Below are 16,009 nucleotides of genomic sequence, written 5' to 3'. Positions count from 1 at the left end.
TTAAACCTACACCCTCAAGTTCTGGACACCCCCATGCCAGGGAAAGGACTTTGTCTATTTATCCTATCCATGCCCCTCATGATTTTATAAATCTCTGTAAGGCCTCCGATGCTCCAGGGAAAGTAGCCCCCAGCCTATTCAGCCTCTCCCTATAGCTCAAATCCTTGTCATGATTTGGAGATGCCGGTGTTGGACTGGGGTGTACAAAGTTAAAAATCACACAACACCAGGTTTATAGTCCAACAGGTTTAATTGGAAGCACACTAGCTTTCGGAGCGCTGATCCTTCTTCAGGACAACCATCTGATGAAGGAGCGTCGCTCCGAAAGCTAGTGCTTTTTAACATCCTTGTAAATTTTTTCTGAACCCTTTCAAGTTTCACAACATCCTTCTGATAGGAAGGAGACCAGAATTAAGCCTCTTTGAGTGCTGAAGGTGCCCTATATCTCCTCGTCATTCAATTTTCCAGATTTAAACATTTGAAAAGCAAGATGAAGGAGATATATGGAGCTGCAGAAACACAGCTTCTCATCAGCACCTTCTGTTTTAGGCAGCAGCACAGTGTCATTGAATAAGTGTCTGCATCAGACCGCTGCCTGAGGCAATTGACAATGTTTCACTTCTCTTGCAGCTGCTCCAGGTTTCTCCTACACGTCTACATTTATGACTGTCAGCAAGTCATGAGACATGAGTCACCGAGTATTCGGATCTGCTTATTTGAATATTTTCACAAGGCCAGATAGAGATCATTGCTCCTTTGTGTAGAGGTATGTTTGATTACATGTAATATATGTCGACAATGAAAATTCACACTAAGGATTTGTGCGAAACATTTGCAATTCGAGTGCTTTGCAAAAATCAGCAACTCACTGATTAATTTGTGCTTCTCGGCTATAGGGAGTAAAATGATTCAAAGCTGACAAAATATGATCGATCCATAGGAGACCCGGAGAGATCAGAAGCGGAAAGGGTTAGCACTGTGACCAACAAGGACCTTCTGCATTTATGTAAACCAGAAGCATCTTTAAACAAGGTGTAAAAAGATGTGAGAAAAACAAGCAGCGACAGGTGGACAGAAAAGTGAAGGTGATGACAGGATGTGGTCTGATTGAGAGAGGTCAGGGAAGGGTAAGTCCGATTCTCAAAGAGGTGAGGACTAATTGGAGGAGTTGAAATCAAGATTGAACAACACACGAAACCAGAGACGTAGAAAGGGAAAAAAATAACTGGAACCTCTCGACCTGAAACAGTAACGCCACGGATAGAAATACACTGTTGAAAGTTTTTGCAACTTTTTCCATGTTTATTTTGGATTTCTGCCATCCAGAATCATTGTCATTGTCATCGGAAGTTGAGGCAACTGCTCAGGTTAGACTTAAGATAAAAAGTGAAGTCACTATAGTCTTATGACACTACGGACAACTGTCACCTTAGAGAGAGGTGACTGGTGGCAGCTTAACGTGAGTGTCACCACACCTCAGGAAAGTGGAGAGGTTGAGAAAGAGAGTCCTTCATTGTAACCTCAGACAGTGTAAGAATTGAACCTGAGCTAACCAACCCCCAGTTTTAGGTTAAGTTAAAAATCATTTAACACCAGGTTAGTTTGTTCAATATACCGTATCAGTTGCATGACACTGTGATCTTGTGCTATAAATTCTGTGTCCTACGATCCTGCCCTACTAGCTATCTGACAAAGGAGCAGTGCTCCGAAAGCTAGTGCTTCCAAATAAACCTGTTGGACTATAACCTGGTTTTGTGTGATTTTTAACTTTGTCCACTGCAGTCCAACACCGGCTCCCCCACATCACGGTTTTAGGTTGGACTGATGAAACCTTCAATGATGAATAGCTGACAGATATAGTAGGTAACTAGCACTTGTTAGCAAGTTTACAACATTTTGTCTTTGCCAGACACAGCTATTAAATCAGAAATGCAAATTTGCTTAACCTAAAAGATTACAAATCAATAATTAAAACAGTCAAGCTGTATTGATGTAGCCACTTTGATGGGAATGGATGTGGTCTATCGTGTTTTGCTCAAAAGCTTAAGCTTCATTTTACATGCCATGTCTGTCCAATGATCAAATGCTGACATAATCATAATAACTTAAGTTAGTAAAAGGTTCCCGCTCTTCAAGATGACCTGATTACAAACCATGGTTTGTTTCTCATCTCAAGAAATCTTTCCCAATTTCCCAAATCCAAGTTGGCAGAAGTCTTTGAGAGGATTTGTCTCTTACCTTTTCTTACTAAACTCTCCTCATGCTCCTATGGGATTCCCTCACATATGATTAACCCCCATCTTACCAAGCGCAATCTCACAACAACTCGCCACTCAGCAGATATCCCAGAATTCACCGGCACCCCTTGCACACACGTCATCTTTAAAAGCCTGGTGTGCACCTGGACAAGCACAGTCAGTCCAGAACTTCCCCGCAGGATTCCTGACATTGGCCCTGGACATGGCAGACATGGGGAAATATCTATCTCTTGGTGTTCCTGCTGAATGGATGGTGCCAACATGGGACTTCCTCTTCACCAAGCACCAGCACAGGAGGCAATGCCACCAGAGTATGGCCAGCCTGGCTCATGGTTAAAGCAGGCTTAGCCATCTGAGGCATTGCCCAGCATTGTAGAAAGAAGGTCAACAGTCTGCCAGGATAAGTTCTACCATCTTCTCTCCCGTACCTTACACCGCAATGCTACAAAATCCATTTCCCCACAAGGCTCACACTCTACACTGTCACTATTGGCTGCAACATCTCCCCCACTCGCTCTCACCTAGCTCAACCTCTAACCCTGCATGCCCTGTGTGCTGCCTACTCACTCAAATGGGACACCTTCCCAACCTGCAGTAATAACTGTGCCACCCACCTCTACCTCCTGCATTACCTGCCCCTCTCTCATTCCTTGAGGAGAATAGCCCACAAGAAGTCCACAGAAAGAGCCAAGGTGGTCAGTAGGCCATCCAACATTCAGATTCCCAACCCTTAAAGAGGATAGGGCCCTGACTCTGACCATCCTGAGCAGGACCTGGACTGGTATTGGAGGCTGTTCTTGACTTACAGTTCCAGGGTCCAATGAGGGAATGGCTGTCCCCATTGACTTGACTAAAGCCGGCTGATAACTATGACAAGCTTCTGGCTTTGTGCTTGCATTAAATAGGCAAGATATGGGACTGGTATCTAGGCTGAGGGGGACAAAGTGCCAAAAAGCAGTGCACAGCGTGGATGCTGTGAGCATCCAAGTAGTGGTAGAATGATTGAGCTATACTAAGAGATGCAGCCAGGTTCACTCCCTGAGCTGGGGCTGTGTGTCCCTGAGCACACAGTGTCCTTGCTGCAGCAATACAAGAGTTTCCAGTACGGCCCCAGACACAGCATTGTAAAGAAGAAGCATCCTGTAAGTGGATTGAGGATGTGCCATCAGCGTTCTCAGACAAAACTCATAAACATGAAGGTTCAGGTGGCCTGTGCCTTTTCTTATGTGCCATTAGATATTGATGCCTGGTTTCCAATGGGGGGGGGGCAAGTGGTGAGTTAAATCCGCCAACTCTGGTTTCCTCAAGTCATCAAAGGTGTTTGGTGAGTTTGGTTCGATGTGAGGTTGATTACTAATGAGACAGTCTGAGCTGTTAACAAGGTGTTTCACAAAGCGTAAGGACCATCAATTCATTGCTGCCTAATGAGAATCTCGCCACATTGCACGTAAAAAGCAGAAAAGGTGGCACGGGTTCCTCCCAACGTTGAGAATGGCCTCGCTAGACTTGTCACCAATTCTGCTGGGCGAGAGTGAGGACTGCAGATGCTGGAGATCAGAATCAAGATGTGGTGCTGGAAAAGCACAGCAGGTCAGTTCACTAATGTCCTTTAGGGAAAGAAACTGCTGTCCTTCCCTGGTTTGGCCAACATGTCACTCCAAGACCCACAACAATGTGATTGACTCTTAACTGCCCTCTGGACAATAAATACTGGCCTAGCCATGGAGGTGCTCATCCTGTGAATGAATAAAGGGAAAAAAAATCACTACAATAATCACCTCTGCCCCAAACACTCTTGAAGTTTTGGTATGCTCCTGTTGCCTCCTGTGAAAACTGATGCAAAATACCTATTCAGTTCCTCCGCAATTTCTTTGTTCCCCATCACTACTTCTCCAGCTTCAATTTCCAGCACTCCAATGTCCACGCTTGCCTTTTTGATATCTCAAAAAACTCTTGAAGTCTTCTTTTATATTGTAAGCTGGATGGGGAGTTGCTTTCCATGGGGAAGCAACAGGAGGCTATTCCAGCCTGACAATAGACACTCTGGCCAGAGATGGCTTAATAGAATAATCAAGAATTGATTTTAGCTTCAAAAAACCCCAGAGAGTTTGAAACTTTCGGTGCCGCTTTGGGAGGAACCTGATTGGGTCAGAAGGAAAGTGGGTTAACTTGTGAAATTTCAAGATGAGGCATGTTGGTTAGACATCTGCAGAGTAGTGAAAGATTGAGAAAGCCTACATTTTCAGTTTCATGAATGCCCATGTCATAGTTCACAGGACAGGACTAATGAGAGCAGTCATGTCAAGCTAAAGATTTGCTGTAGAAGGATAACTGCTATAATATGACAGTGTTTGGGAATAGATACAACTTCCTATGGAGCAAGCTGCCAGAGGAGGTGGAGGAGGTTGGTACAATTACAACATTTCCATAGAATCCCTACAGCATGGAAACAGGCCATTCGGCCAACAAGTCCCACACCGACCCTCCGAACAGTAACCCCCTCAGACCCATTCCCTACCCTATATTTACCCCTGACTAATACACCTCACCTACACAAACCTGAACACTACTGGCAATTTAGCATAGCCAATTCACGGAACCTGCACATCTTTGGATTGTGGGAGGAAACCGGAGCAGCCGGAGGAAACCCCATGCAGACATAGGGAGAATGTGCAAAGTCCACATGGATAGTTGCCCGAGGCTGGAATTGAAGCCGGGTCTCTGGTGCTGTGAGGCAGCCATGCTAACCACTGAGCACCGTGCCGAGTTTCTGCAACAATTTCTGTTTTTGTTACAAAAGTTTCCAGTCCTGGGGTTGGGCTTGAATCCAATTGGTTACATGTAGCTAGTAACTTAGCTATTGGATAGAGAGGGAGGTAGTGTCACAGTGGTGTCATCAAGCGAGTAGGTAATCTAGAACTCTAAGTTAGTGTTCCAAATCCAAGTTGGCAGAAGTCTTTGAGAGGATTTGTCTCTTACCTTTTCTTACTAAACTCTCCTCATGCCCCTATGGAGTTAAGAATCTAGTGAAGACCATGAATCCCTTGTCAGCCATGGTTGCCCCTTCTCCTTTGTATGTTTCTTCTTCCTTGGGATGATTTCTGCTGTGCCTCACCTTGAGGGGTGACCTTACAGAAGTTTGTAACATCATGAGCGGTATAGATAAGATGAATGACAGGTGCCTTTTCCCTTAGTTGAGGTTTTCAAGACTAGGGGACATTTTTTAAGGTGAGAGGAGAAAGATTTAAAAAAAGATACGAGGGGCAAATTTTTTTTACACAGGTAGTAGTTTGCGTGTGGAATGAACTTCCAGAGGAAATGGTGGATGCGGGTACAGGTATAACATTGAGAAAACATTGAGGTAAGTACGTGGATTAGAGATGTTTGCAGGCGATGGGATAAAAGCAGGCAGCTGGGACTAGTTTAGTTTTGGATTATGTTCAGCGTGGACTGGTTGGACCAAAGGGTCTGTTTCCATGCTGTATGATTCTATGACTCATTCATTTGACTAATATCCTTTCAGGAAGGAAATTTGCCGGTGACTCCCGATTCTTATAGGGATGAGCAATAAATGCTCAGCCAGTGATGTGAATGAATAAAATACACTGCAACAGAATAACGCTACTCCCATTATTATAGAACAGTTTATCTTTCAACTCACAATGAATAGCACAAGAGATCCAACACAAGCTAAAATTTTACAAAATCAGAAGCCAGAACAGGCTATCCGAGACTGCTCCACCATTTCATATTCATGGCTGATCAGTCAACTCAGTGCTCTAACCCACCTCCTCCCTATGCCCTTCACTACTAGGATCATCTTTTCAAATTATCACTTTTCCAAAGATGTGTAGATTAGGTGGATTGGCGGTGCTAAATTGCCCATCACGTCCAGGGATGTGCAGTCTAGATGCATTAGCCACGGGAGATGCAGGTTTACAGGAATAGGATAGGGGAAAGGGTCTGGGTGGGATGCTCTTCAGAGGGTCAGTGTAGACTCAGTGGGCTAAATGGGCAGCTCCCACACTGTGCAGGGATTCTATAATTCTACTTGCAGCAAGTGATCAGACTTCATTCGTGAGTCACTGGGGCAGTTTGTCAGTCAGGAGGGTGGGAATTCCCAGCAGGCTGTGTGGCCAGTCAAAAAACGAAGTGATCTCCAGGACAGAGTCGAAGAGTGTGGTGCTGGAAAAGTACAGACGGTCAGGCAGCATCCGAGGAGGAGGAGAATCGGTGTTTCGAGCATAAGCTCTTTATTGAGGGTTTATGCTCGAAATTTCGATTCTCCTGCTCCTCAGATGCTGCCTGACCTGCTGTGTTTTTCCAGCACCACACTCTTCGACTCTAACCTCCAGCATCTGGAGTCCTCACTTTCTCCTGATCTCCAGGAAGGATATAGTTTTAATGAGTGATATTGTATTCTGTAAAGAATTGCCATTGATAATTTAACTCAGTAAGAGTCTGTTGTCAGAAGTAGTCTGACTGAGTCATCACCCTTGCCAATCTGGCTCTGGAAGTACTGACACGTCAATTCACACAAATTTCAGCAACAATCCGAGCATGCTCAACCCTTCAATAAGATCCTAGCTGCTCAACCCTTCAATAAGATCCCCATTCCTATCCTTCCTCAACAATCTTTCATTCCCCTGACTAGCATGGCAGCTCAGTGGTTAGCACTGGTGCCTCACAATGCGAGGGACCTGGATTCGATTCCACCTTTGCGTGTGGAGTTTGCACATTCGCCCTGTGTCTGTGTGGGTTTCCTCCCATTGTCCAAAACTGCACAGGTTGGGTGGATTGGCCATGCTAAACTGCCCGTAGTGTGCAGGCTAGGTGGCTTAGCCATGTGAACTACAAGGTTACAGAGATAGGAGGTTGGGTCTGGGTGAGATGCTCTTTGGACGGTCAGTATGGACTTGGGCTGAATGATCTGCTTCTATACTGTAGGGATTCTATAAGGATCTATCTATCTCCACCTTAATAATATTCAATGGTACCTCCTTCACCAGCAGAGACTTCCAAAGCCTTGCAAATCCAAAAATGAAATATGTCTCCTCACCTTGTTTAAAAGGTGACCCCTAATTTTAAAACAATGCCCTTTATTGTGGACTCACACACAACAGGCAACACCCTTTCCGTGTTCAAGACCATTCAGGATCTTATCAGACAAGTCACCCCTCACTCTTCTAAACTCCAGTGAAAACAAACCCGCTCTGAGCAGCCTTTCACCATAAGAAAACCGATTCATTCCAGGTATCAGTCCAGTAAACCTCCTCAGAATCACCTCAGTGCATTTAAATGCATCCTTAAAGAGGGAGACCAAAATGGTACACAGTTCTCAAGATGTGTTCTCACCAATGCCCAATATAATTGAAGCGTAGCACCTTCATTTTCATGTTCAGTTCCTCTAATACTAAAATGTTGCATTCTGCTGGCAGTCTTGGTCATTTGCTGTAGCTGCATAGTAGCTTTTCGTGACTCATGCACCGGAAACACTTACACCCCTCTGCAGCTCGCCATCATGCTCATTTTAAATAATTCTCTGTTTTTCTCGTTTGGCCTTTGCTTCCGATTCTTTGAATCAATCCTGTTGGAATTTTATGTATCAGAAGCCTGTTAAGACCGCAAGTTAGGGTTGGTTCCTCTCAAGAATCCATTCCAAAGTTAATCCATTGAAGTAAAAATAAAGGAAAAGAAATAAAAGAAGACATACCAGATACAGAATAATTCCCTCTTTATAATTCTACAAAAGGGAAATTGCAATTTTGTCCCATGCAATTTCTTTTATTTCATAAATATACTTTACTTTATAAAAATATCTTTGGCGACATATAGAGTCACTGAAGTAAAGTCAGAATCATAGAGATATACAGCACAGAAAAAGACCCTTCGGTCCAACTCGTCAATGCCGCTCAAATATTCTAGCTTAATCGAGTCCAATTTGCCAGCATTTGGCCCATATCACTCTAAACCCTTCTTATTCATATAACTATCCAGATGCCTTTTAAATGCTGTAATTGTATCAGCTTCCACCACTTCCTCTGGCAACTCATTCCATACACACATCACCCTCTGTGCGAATAAGTTGTCCCTTACGTCTCTTTTATATCTTTCTCCTCTCACCCTGAACCTAAGCCCTCTAGTTCTGGATTCACCCACCCCAGGGAAAAGACCTTGTCTATTTATCCTATCCATGCCCCTCATGATTTTATAAACCTTTACAAGGTCACCCCTCAGCCTCCAACATTCCAGGGAAAACAGCCCCAGCCTATTCAGCCTCTCCCTGTAGCTCAAATCCTCCAAACCTGACAACATTCTTGTAAATCTTTTCTGAACCCTTTCAAGTTTCACAACATCCTTCTGATAGGAAAGAGACCAGAATTGCACACAATATTCCAAAAGCAGCTTAACCAATGTCCTGTACAGCAGCAACATGACTTCCCAACTCCTGTACTCAATGCTCTGACCAATAAAGGAAAGCATACCCAACGCCTTCTTCACTATCCTATCTACCTGCGACTCCACTTTCAAGGAGCTATGAACCGACATTCTGAGGTCTCTTTGTTCGGCAACTCTCCCTAGGGACCTTACCATTAAGAAGTTCAGTTCTGTACAGAAACTTGAGAAGAAAGAAACAAACAAACATTGGAGTTTGACTTTATCCAACACAGAAACCAAAGGCTATTCTTGCGCAGGATTATATTTACCTATCCTTGAGGCACAAGGAACATTCAATAATTGAACGGACTCCCCTTTAACTTCGGCAGAAAGTCTTCAGGCAGTAGTCTTTCCCCACTGCAACTTGGCAGCAGCTGTCCCAAGCTTTTGAGATTTTTTTTATTTCAAGAAATACTTTATTCATAAAAAAATGTCATTATATATACATAGTCACAAGCACAGTTCAGTTTTACAGAAGCTTTGAGATGTCCCCTTCCTCCTTAGTCTGGAATCAAGGAGACACCTTTGGAATTTTGCCCTCAGGCCATCAGGTTCCTGTGGTTCCATATGCAAAATAGTTTGAGATATTTCACATAAGCTATCTGTACAAGCCCTTCTTCAGGAAGGGCTTGTGCCCGAAACGTCGATTCTCCTGCTCCTTGGATGCTGCCTGACCTGCTGCGCTTTTCCAGCAACACATTTTCAGCTCTGATCTCCAGCATCTGCAGTCCTCACTTTCTCCTGTTAATCAGAAACCCTGGTAATGTTCTAGGGAGTCAGGTTCAAATCCAACCACAGAATTTAATAAGTATCTAGAATTAAGAGTCAAATAATGACTGTGAATCCATTGTCAATTGTCAGAAAAAATTCATCTGGGTTCACTAAAGTCCTTTAGGGAAGGAAACTGTCGTCCTTACATGGTCTGGCCTACACGTGACTGCAGACCCACAGCAATGTGGTTGACTCTAAATTGGGATTACAAATAGGCAACAAATGTTGGTTTAGCTAGCGATGCCCTGCATCATCCTGTGAATGAATAAAAAAGAATATTGCATGAAGAAAGACTTGCATTTGTATAGCACACTTCCTGACTAAATGATGTTGCAAAGTAGAGTGGCTGCTCACAATGCAATCTTTTTTACATTGGCGTGACCAAACGCAGAAACATGTCCACTTTGACTGTAGAAATGATCCTGATCTCCCAGTTGTTTACCATTTAACCCTGAAGAAGGGCTACACCTGAAATATTGATTCCTCCCCACCTCCTGATGCCGTCTGGCCTGTTGTGTTCTTCCAGCCTCCTGTCTGTCTGTGTACCTTAGATTCCAGCATCTACAATTTTTTTGTCTCTACTATTTCAATAAGCCATGATGTGGACTGGGGTGGACAAAGTTTAAAATCACACAACACCAGGTTATAGTCCAACATATTTGGAAGCACTAGCTTTCGGAATGCTGCTCCTTCTTCAGGTTGCTTCATCAGGTAAGCCACCTTGCTGTCATACTAAAACTCCTGTCCTCGGCCTGCTACAATCATCGAATCATAGAATCCCCCTACAGTGTGGAAACAGGCCCTTCAACCCAGCAAGTCCACACTGACCCTCCGAAGAATAACCCACCCAGACCCATTCCCCTACATTTACCCTGAGCGATGGACCTAAACTATGGGCAATTTGGCATGGCCAATTTGCCTGACCTACACATTTTTGCATTGTGGGAGGAAACCCACGCAGACACAAGGAGAAGGTGCAAACTCCACACAGACAGTTGCCTGAGGCGGGAATTGAACCTGGTCCCTGGTGCTGTGAGGCAGCAGTGCTAACCATTGAGCCACCGTGCCGCTAATATTTGAAGGGCTTTTGCCTGAAACAGCGATTCTTCAGCTCTTTGGATGCTAACTGACATGCTGTGCTTTTCCAGCACCACACTCTCGACTCTAATCTCCAGCATCTGCAGTCCTCAGTTTTGCCCTGACTAATGCACCTAACCTACACATCCCTGGACACTATGGGCTATTCAGCATGGCAACTTCACATAACCTGCACATCTCTGGGCTGTGGGAGGAAAGTGGAGGTCGAGAATGTGGTGCTGGAAAAGCACAGCAGGTCAGGCAGTATCCGAGGGGCAGGAGAATTGATGTTTCAGGCATAAGCCCTTCATCAGGAAAGGTTTATGCCTGAAATGTCGATTTGCCTGCCCCTCAGATGCTGCCTGACCTGTTGTGCTTTTCCAGCACCACACTCTCAACTCTGATCTCCAGTCCCTACTTTCCTTCCACTGTGGAGGAAACCAGAGCACCCAGAGAAAACCCACACAGACTCAGGGAGAATATGCAAACTCCACACCGATAGTCACCAATGGCTAGAATCGAACCCACGCCCCTGGTACTATGAGACAGCAGTGCTAACCACTGAGCCACCGTGCTGCCTCACAGTGTTCCATCAAAGTACAATGCAAGTTCAGGGAACAACAGCTCATTTTCCACTCAGGTTCCTTACAGCTTTGCGGTCTCGATATTTAAATCAATAACTTCAGAAACTAACCACCTGACATCTGTTCTCCATTCTTCTTACATTCTCTTTCCCCTCCCTCACTGGCTTGCCTTATTTGGGTGTTTACTGAGCTCCTTGTATAGAGTTTAAAATCACACGACATGAGGTTATAGTCCAACAGGTTTATTTGAAAGTTGGACTATAACCTGCTGTCGTGTGATTTTTAACTTTGTCCACCATAGTCCAACACCAACACCTCCACGTCATGGCTCCATATATAGAGGTCACCTATCCCTTTCCTTTCACACCTTAATTTACAACAATTTTACTTTTGTTCTCTTTCATCACCATTAACAACCACTTTGCCTTTTGCACTCCTCTGTCTCTCTCAAAAGTATACAAAAAAACAACTTTCCAACATCTTTCAGTTCTGAATTAGAGCCACATCAGTCTCGAAAAATTCTCTCTCCTGCCAGATCTGCTGAGTTTCTCCAGTTTTCTCTGTGTTTGTTTCAGATTTCAAACATTTGCCTTTAATCAGATATTCCAAAGAGAACTGTGGCTAATTAATTACTTTCTAAGTGTAGTCAGTATTGTACTGTAGGAAAGTGGAAAACTCCCACAAATAGTACTGTGACCGTGACCATAGAATCCCTACAGTGTGGAAACAGGCCATTCGGCCCAACAAGTCCACACCAACCCTCCAAACAGTATCCCACCCAGACCCATTCCCCTACGTTTCCCATGCCTAACACACCTAACCTACACATCCCTGAACACTATGGGCAATTTAGCATGGCCAATTCACCTAACCTACACATCTTTGGACTGTGGGAGGAAACCAGAGCACCAAGAGGGAACAGACACAGGGAGAATGTGCAAACTCCACACAGACAGTTGCCCAAGACTGGAATCAAACCTGGGTCCCTGTCGCTGTGAAGCAACAATGCTAACCACTAAGCCACTGCCTCATAACGTTTATTTAAGCAATGCTGTTTGAGGGAGAAATATTAGCCAGCACACCATGGAATCTTTTGCATCCCTGAGGAGGTAATGGTCCAGCGGTATTAGCATTGGGCTATTAATCCAGAGACTTATGTGATGCTCTGGGGACCTGGGTTCAAGTCCTGCTGTGGTGCAATTTGAATTCATTAAAAATATGGAATTAAAAGTCTAATGATGACAATGAGGCTATTGCCTGGGGGATAAAACTCATTGGGGTTTTCAGATTTTCAGTGCTGAAATCTCAGACCTTACCTGATCTGACCTACATGTGTTTCCAGGCTGGTTGACTCTTAACTGCAAAGAAATGCTAACCCAGCTAATGACACTATAGAACAATGAAGAAAGTCAGGGTCTCGGCTTAACATGTCATCTGAAAGACATTTGCTGCAGTCCACTGGGGCTACTGCTCTGGAGTTTGTACTCGAGTATCAGAAAAAGTCATGAACATCTTTGGATGCAACAATGTTTCTCACTGAATCACAACCACTTTATAAATAAATTGCAGTAGTAGAGGTAATATCAATAAAATTACATTTTTCAGACAATAGCAAGCAGAATTGGTGCTCAACAATGGACCGCTGTATAACACAGTCTCCAATTCATTGTGATCCCAGCACACAGTGCTCATTAGCACCAGCATTACCCCTGTCATTTTTAATCATCTGAATTGTGGGACTCTATAAAAGCCAAGATGTTACAGCACCTTTAGTCTTCAGCTTTAATTGGTGATGCTCAAAGGGGACAAGTCCTCTGGAGTGGCTTACTAATTGACCATGACCTATTGATGGTGCAATCATTAGAGAACTTCCAAGCATATTTTATGAAAAATACACGAATACTCAAATGCTTTAATGGAGATTGTTCATTGCTTGCTACAGAGCTTCTATCAACACTCTCAGGTTAGATTAGATTAGATTACCTACAGCGTGGAAACAGGCCCTTCGGCCCAACAAGTCCATACCGACCCTCCGAAGAGAAACCCACCCCCGGATATTTACCCACCTAACACTACGGGCAATTTAGCATGGCCAACTCACCTAACCTGCACATCTTTGGACTGTGGGAGGAAACCGGAGCACCCGGAGGAAACCCAGACAGACACTGGGAGAATGTGCAAACTCTACACAGACAGTTGCCCAAGGTGGGAATTGAACCCGGGTCTCTGGCGCTGTGAGGCAGCAGTGCTAACCACTGCGGATACTGTAAATCAGAAAGAAAAGCAGAAATTGCTGGAAAAGCTCAGCAGGTCTGGCAGCATCTGTGAAGAGAAATCAGAGTTCACGGGTTGAATGACCCTTCCTCAGAATATCTGACCAGTACTGTGAGAGGTGCCACCTTTCAGTTGAGATGTTAAAACCAAGATCCTATCAAGTGAAATAACCCACGGCATAAGTTCACAGATGCTGCAATGACCTGAATAATAATTTGCTCTGAACAACACCACAAAAACAGATCATAAATGCACTGTTGTTTGTAGGAGCTTGTTGTGAGGATATGCTGATGATTATTGCAAAAGGTAAGTGGAACCACACTTACAATCCTTGGAATGTGTTACAATTCTTCGAACCTTGTTGTGCCTCACGAAACTGTATTTACCGAAGAACTGCTAGGGTTGTGTTTTCTCAAATGACCTTTGGTACAGACAGTGACTCAACTTGGGGACAGTTGCTCAACAACCTGTGAGACAGTTGTGCCCTTAGCTTTTGCTGTTCCAGACCTCCTGGTGATTAAACAGATTTGAGTGGGAGCGTCAAGCGGAGGAGACCAACTATGTGTGATATTTTGGATTAAATTCAGTTCTATATCGACCAGACACCAACCAGAAATTCCAGAAACCAATCCGGGGCATAGAAGGATCAACACAAAGACATTTGCAGTGCAGTCAAAAGAAGCAAGAAAGCGAAGGACACTCACCGGCATTTTTTTTAAAGATTCCCTACAGTGTGGAAACAGGCCCTTCGGCCCAACCAGTCCACATCAACCCTCCGAAGAGTAACCCAGTCAGACCCATTTTCCTCTGACTAATGCAGCTAACACTATGGGCAATTTAGCATGGCCCATTCACCCTAGCCTGCACATCTTTGGACTGTGGGAGGAAACCGAAGCATACCTACGTAGACACGGGTAGAATGTGCAAACTCCACACAGATAGTCGCCTGAGGCTGGAACCGAACCTTGGACCCTGGTGCTGTGAGGCTGCAGTGCTAACCACTGAGCCACCGTGCCATGAAGTCATGGTGCAAGGTCATTGAGAAGTGCTACTACTGGAATTGAGTATTCAAAAGGGGAGACAGAAAGCAGGAAAATACAGGCTAATCAACTTAACATCCCAGAGAAAATGTTAGAAATTATTATCAAACAATTTATAGAATGGCACTTGGATAAGTTTAAGGTAATTAGGCAGAGTAAGCATGTTTTTGTGAAAGGGAGATGTTTAACCAATCTATCAGAGTTCGTCGAAGAAGCAACATGTCTAATGGATAAGGGGAATCTGGCGATATACTGTCCTTATGTATCTAGGAGGAATTTCGTCATCTAACTTTATTGCAGAAAATGAAATGTTATGGTGTTGGAGGTAACATATTAGAAAATTAGGAGACTAACAGAAAACAGAGAGCAAGCACGGCTTTTTTTTCAGGTTGGTAAGATGTAACAAGTGGTGTGCCATAGGTAGCCGAAAATGTGTTGCTGAAAAAGTGCAGCAGGTCAGGCAGCATCCAAGGAGCACTATAAACACCGGAGGAAACATCAAAGAAGCGCTTCGCAGGAGGCTCCCAAGCACTGATGATGTTGCCTAGCCAGGGGACGAAACGTTTGCAACAAAAACTTCCAGCTCGGCGAACAGAACCACAGCAACAGGAAATAATTGGGAAGGCTAATATTACATTATTGTTTATCATGAGAGGAAATGAATACAGTGTAAGGAGGTTATAATTCAGTTATGCAGGGCACTAGTGAGACCACAGCTGGGGAATGGTGCACATATTGGTCAGATTAAGGAAGAATATAAATATGTTGGAAGCATTTCGGAGAAGGTGTACAAACTTAATACCCAGAATTGGAGGGCTATCTTTTAAGGAAAAGATTGGACAGGCAAGACTTGTGTCTATTGAAGTTTTGAAGACTGAGAGATGAATTGATGAGATGCTGACGTGTCTTAGTAGTTTGGATGTAGAGCCGATGTTTCCTTTTACTGGAGAATCTAAAACTAGGGATCACTGTATAATAATAGAGGGTTGTACATTTAAAACAGAGATGAGATTTTTTTTCCCCTCACGGAAGACAACAACTCTTTGGAAATCCCTTCCTGAAAAGGCAGTGTAAGTAGGGTCTGTGAATATTGTTAGGGTAGAGACTGACAGATTCTTCGTAAGCAAAAGTGATGAAAGGTGGGGGGGGGGGGGTGGGGAGTATGGGGGGAGGCAAGAATGTGGATTTGCTGTTACAAATTTGATCTTGTTGAAAGGAGGAGCAGACTCAGGGGGCTGACTGGCCTACTTCTGCGGAGAAAGTGAGGTCTGCAGATGCTGGAGATCAAAGTTGAAACTTTATTGCTGGAACAGCACAGCAGGTCAGGCAGCATCCAGGGAACAGGAGATTCGACGTTTCGGGCACAGGCCCTTCTTCAGGAATGAGCAGAGAGTGTTCAGCAGGAGAAGATAAAAGGTAGGGAGGAGGGACTTGGAGGAGGGGAGTTGGAAATGTGATAGGTGGAAAGAGGTCAAGGTGAGGGTGATAGGTCAGAGGCTGGAGATCAGAGCTGAAAATGTGTTGCTGGAAAAGCGCAGCAGGTCAGGCAGCATCCAGGGAACAGGTG

General features: G+C 44.2%; 1 protein-coding gene across 8 annotated transcripts in view; it reads left to right on the top strand.

Moving 5' to 3' along the window:
- Positions 1–16,009, top strand: part of c40h15orf39 (chromosome 40 C15orf39 homolog) — a 90,918-nt gene that overhangs the window by 10,545 nt on the left and 64,364 nt on the right. For 6 of the 8 annotated variants that reach the window (XR_006309837.1, XR_006309838.1, XM_043680622.1 and 3 more), the window contains one exon: positions 631–766. The exons of 1 other annotated variant lie outside the window; for it this stretch is intronic. The gene's annotated coding sequence lies outside the window, so the exon portion shown is untranslated. Of the gene's footprint in view, positions 1–630; positions 767–896; positions 1,507–16,009 lie in introns of those variants that run through there. One more of the 8 variants, XR_006309839.1, reaches the window with a different exon arrangement.

This window comes from Chiloscyllium plagiosum, chromosome 40, assembly GCF_004010195.1.
Source record: "Chiloscyllium plagiosum isolate BGI_BamShark_2017 chromosome 40, ASM401019v2, whole genome shotgun sequence".
NCBI classification, from domain to species: Eukaryota; Metazoa; Chordata; class Chondrichthyes; order Orectolobiformes; family Hemiscylliidae; genus Chiloscyllium; species Chiloscyllium plagiosum.
This window is presented reverse-complemented; position numbering and strand designations above follow the sequence as displayed.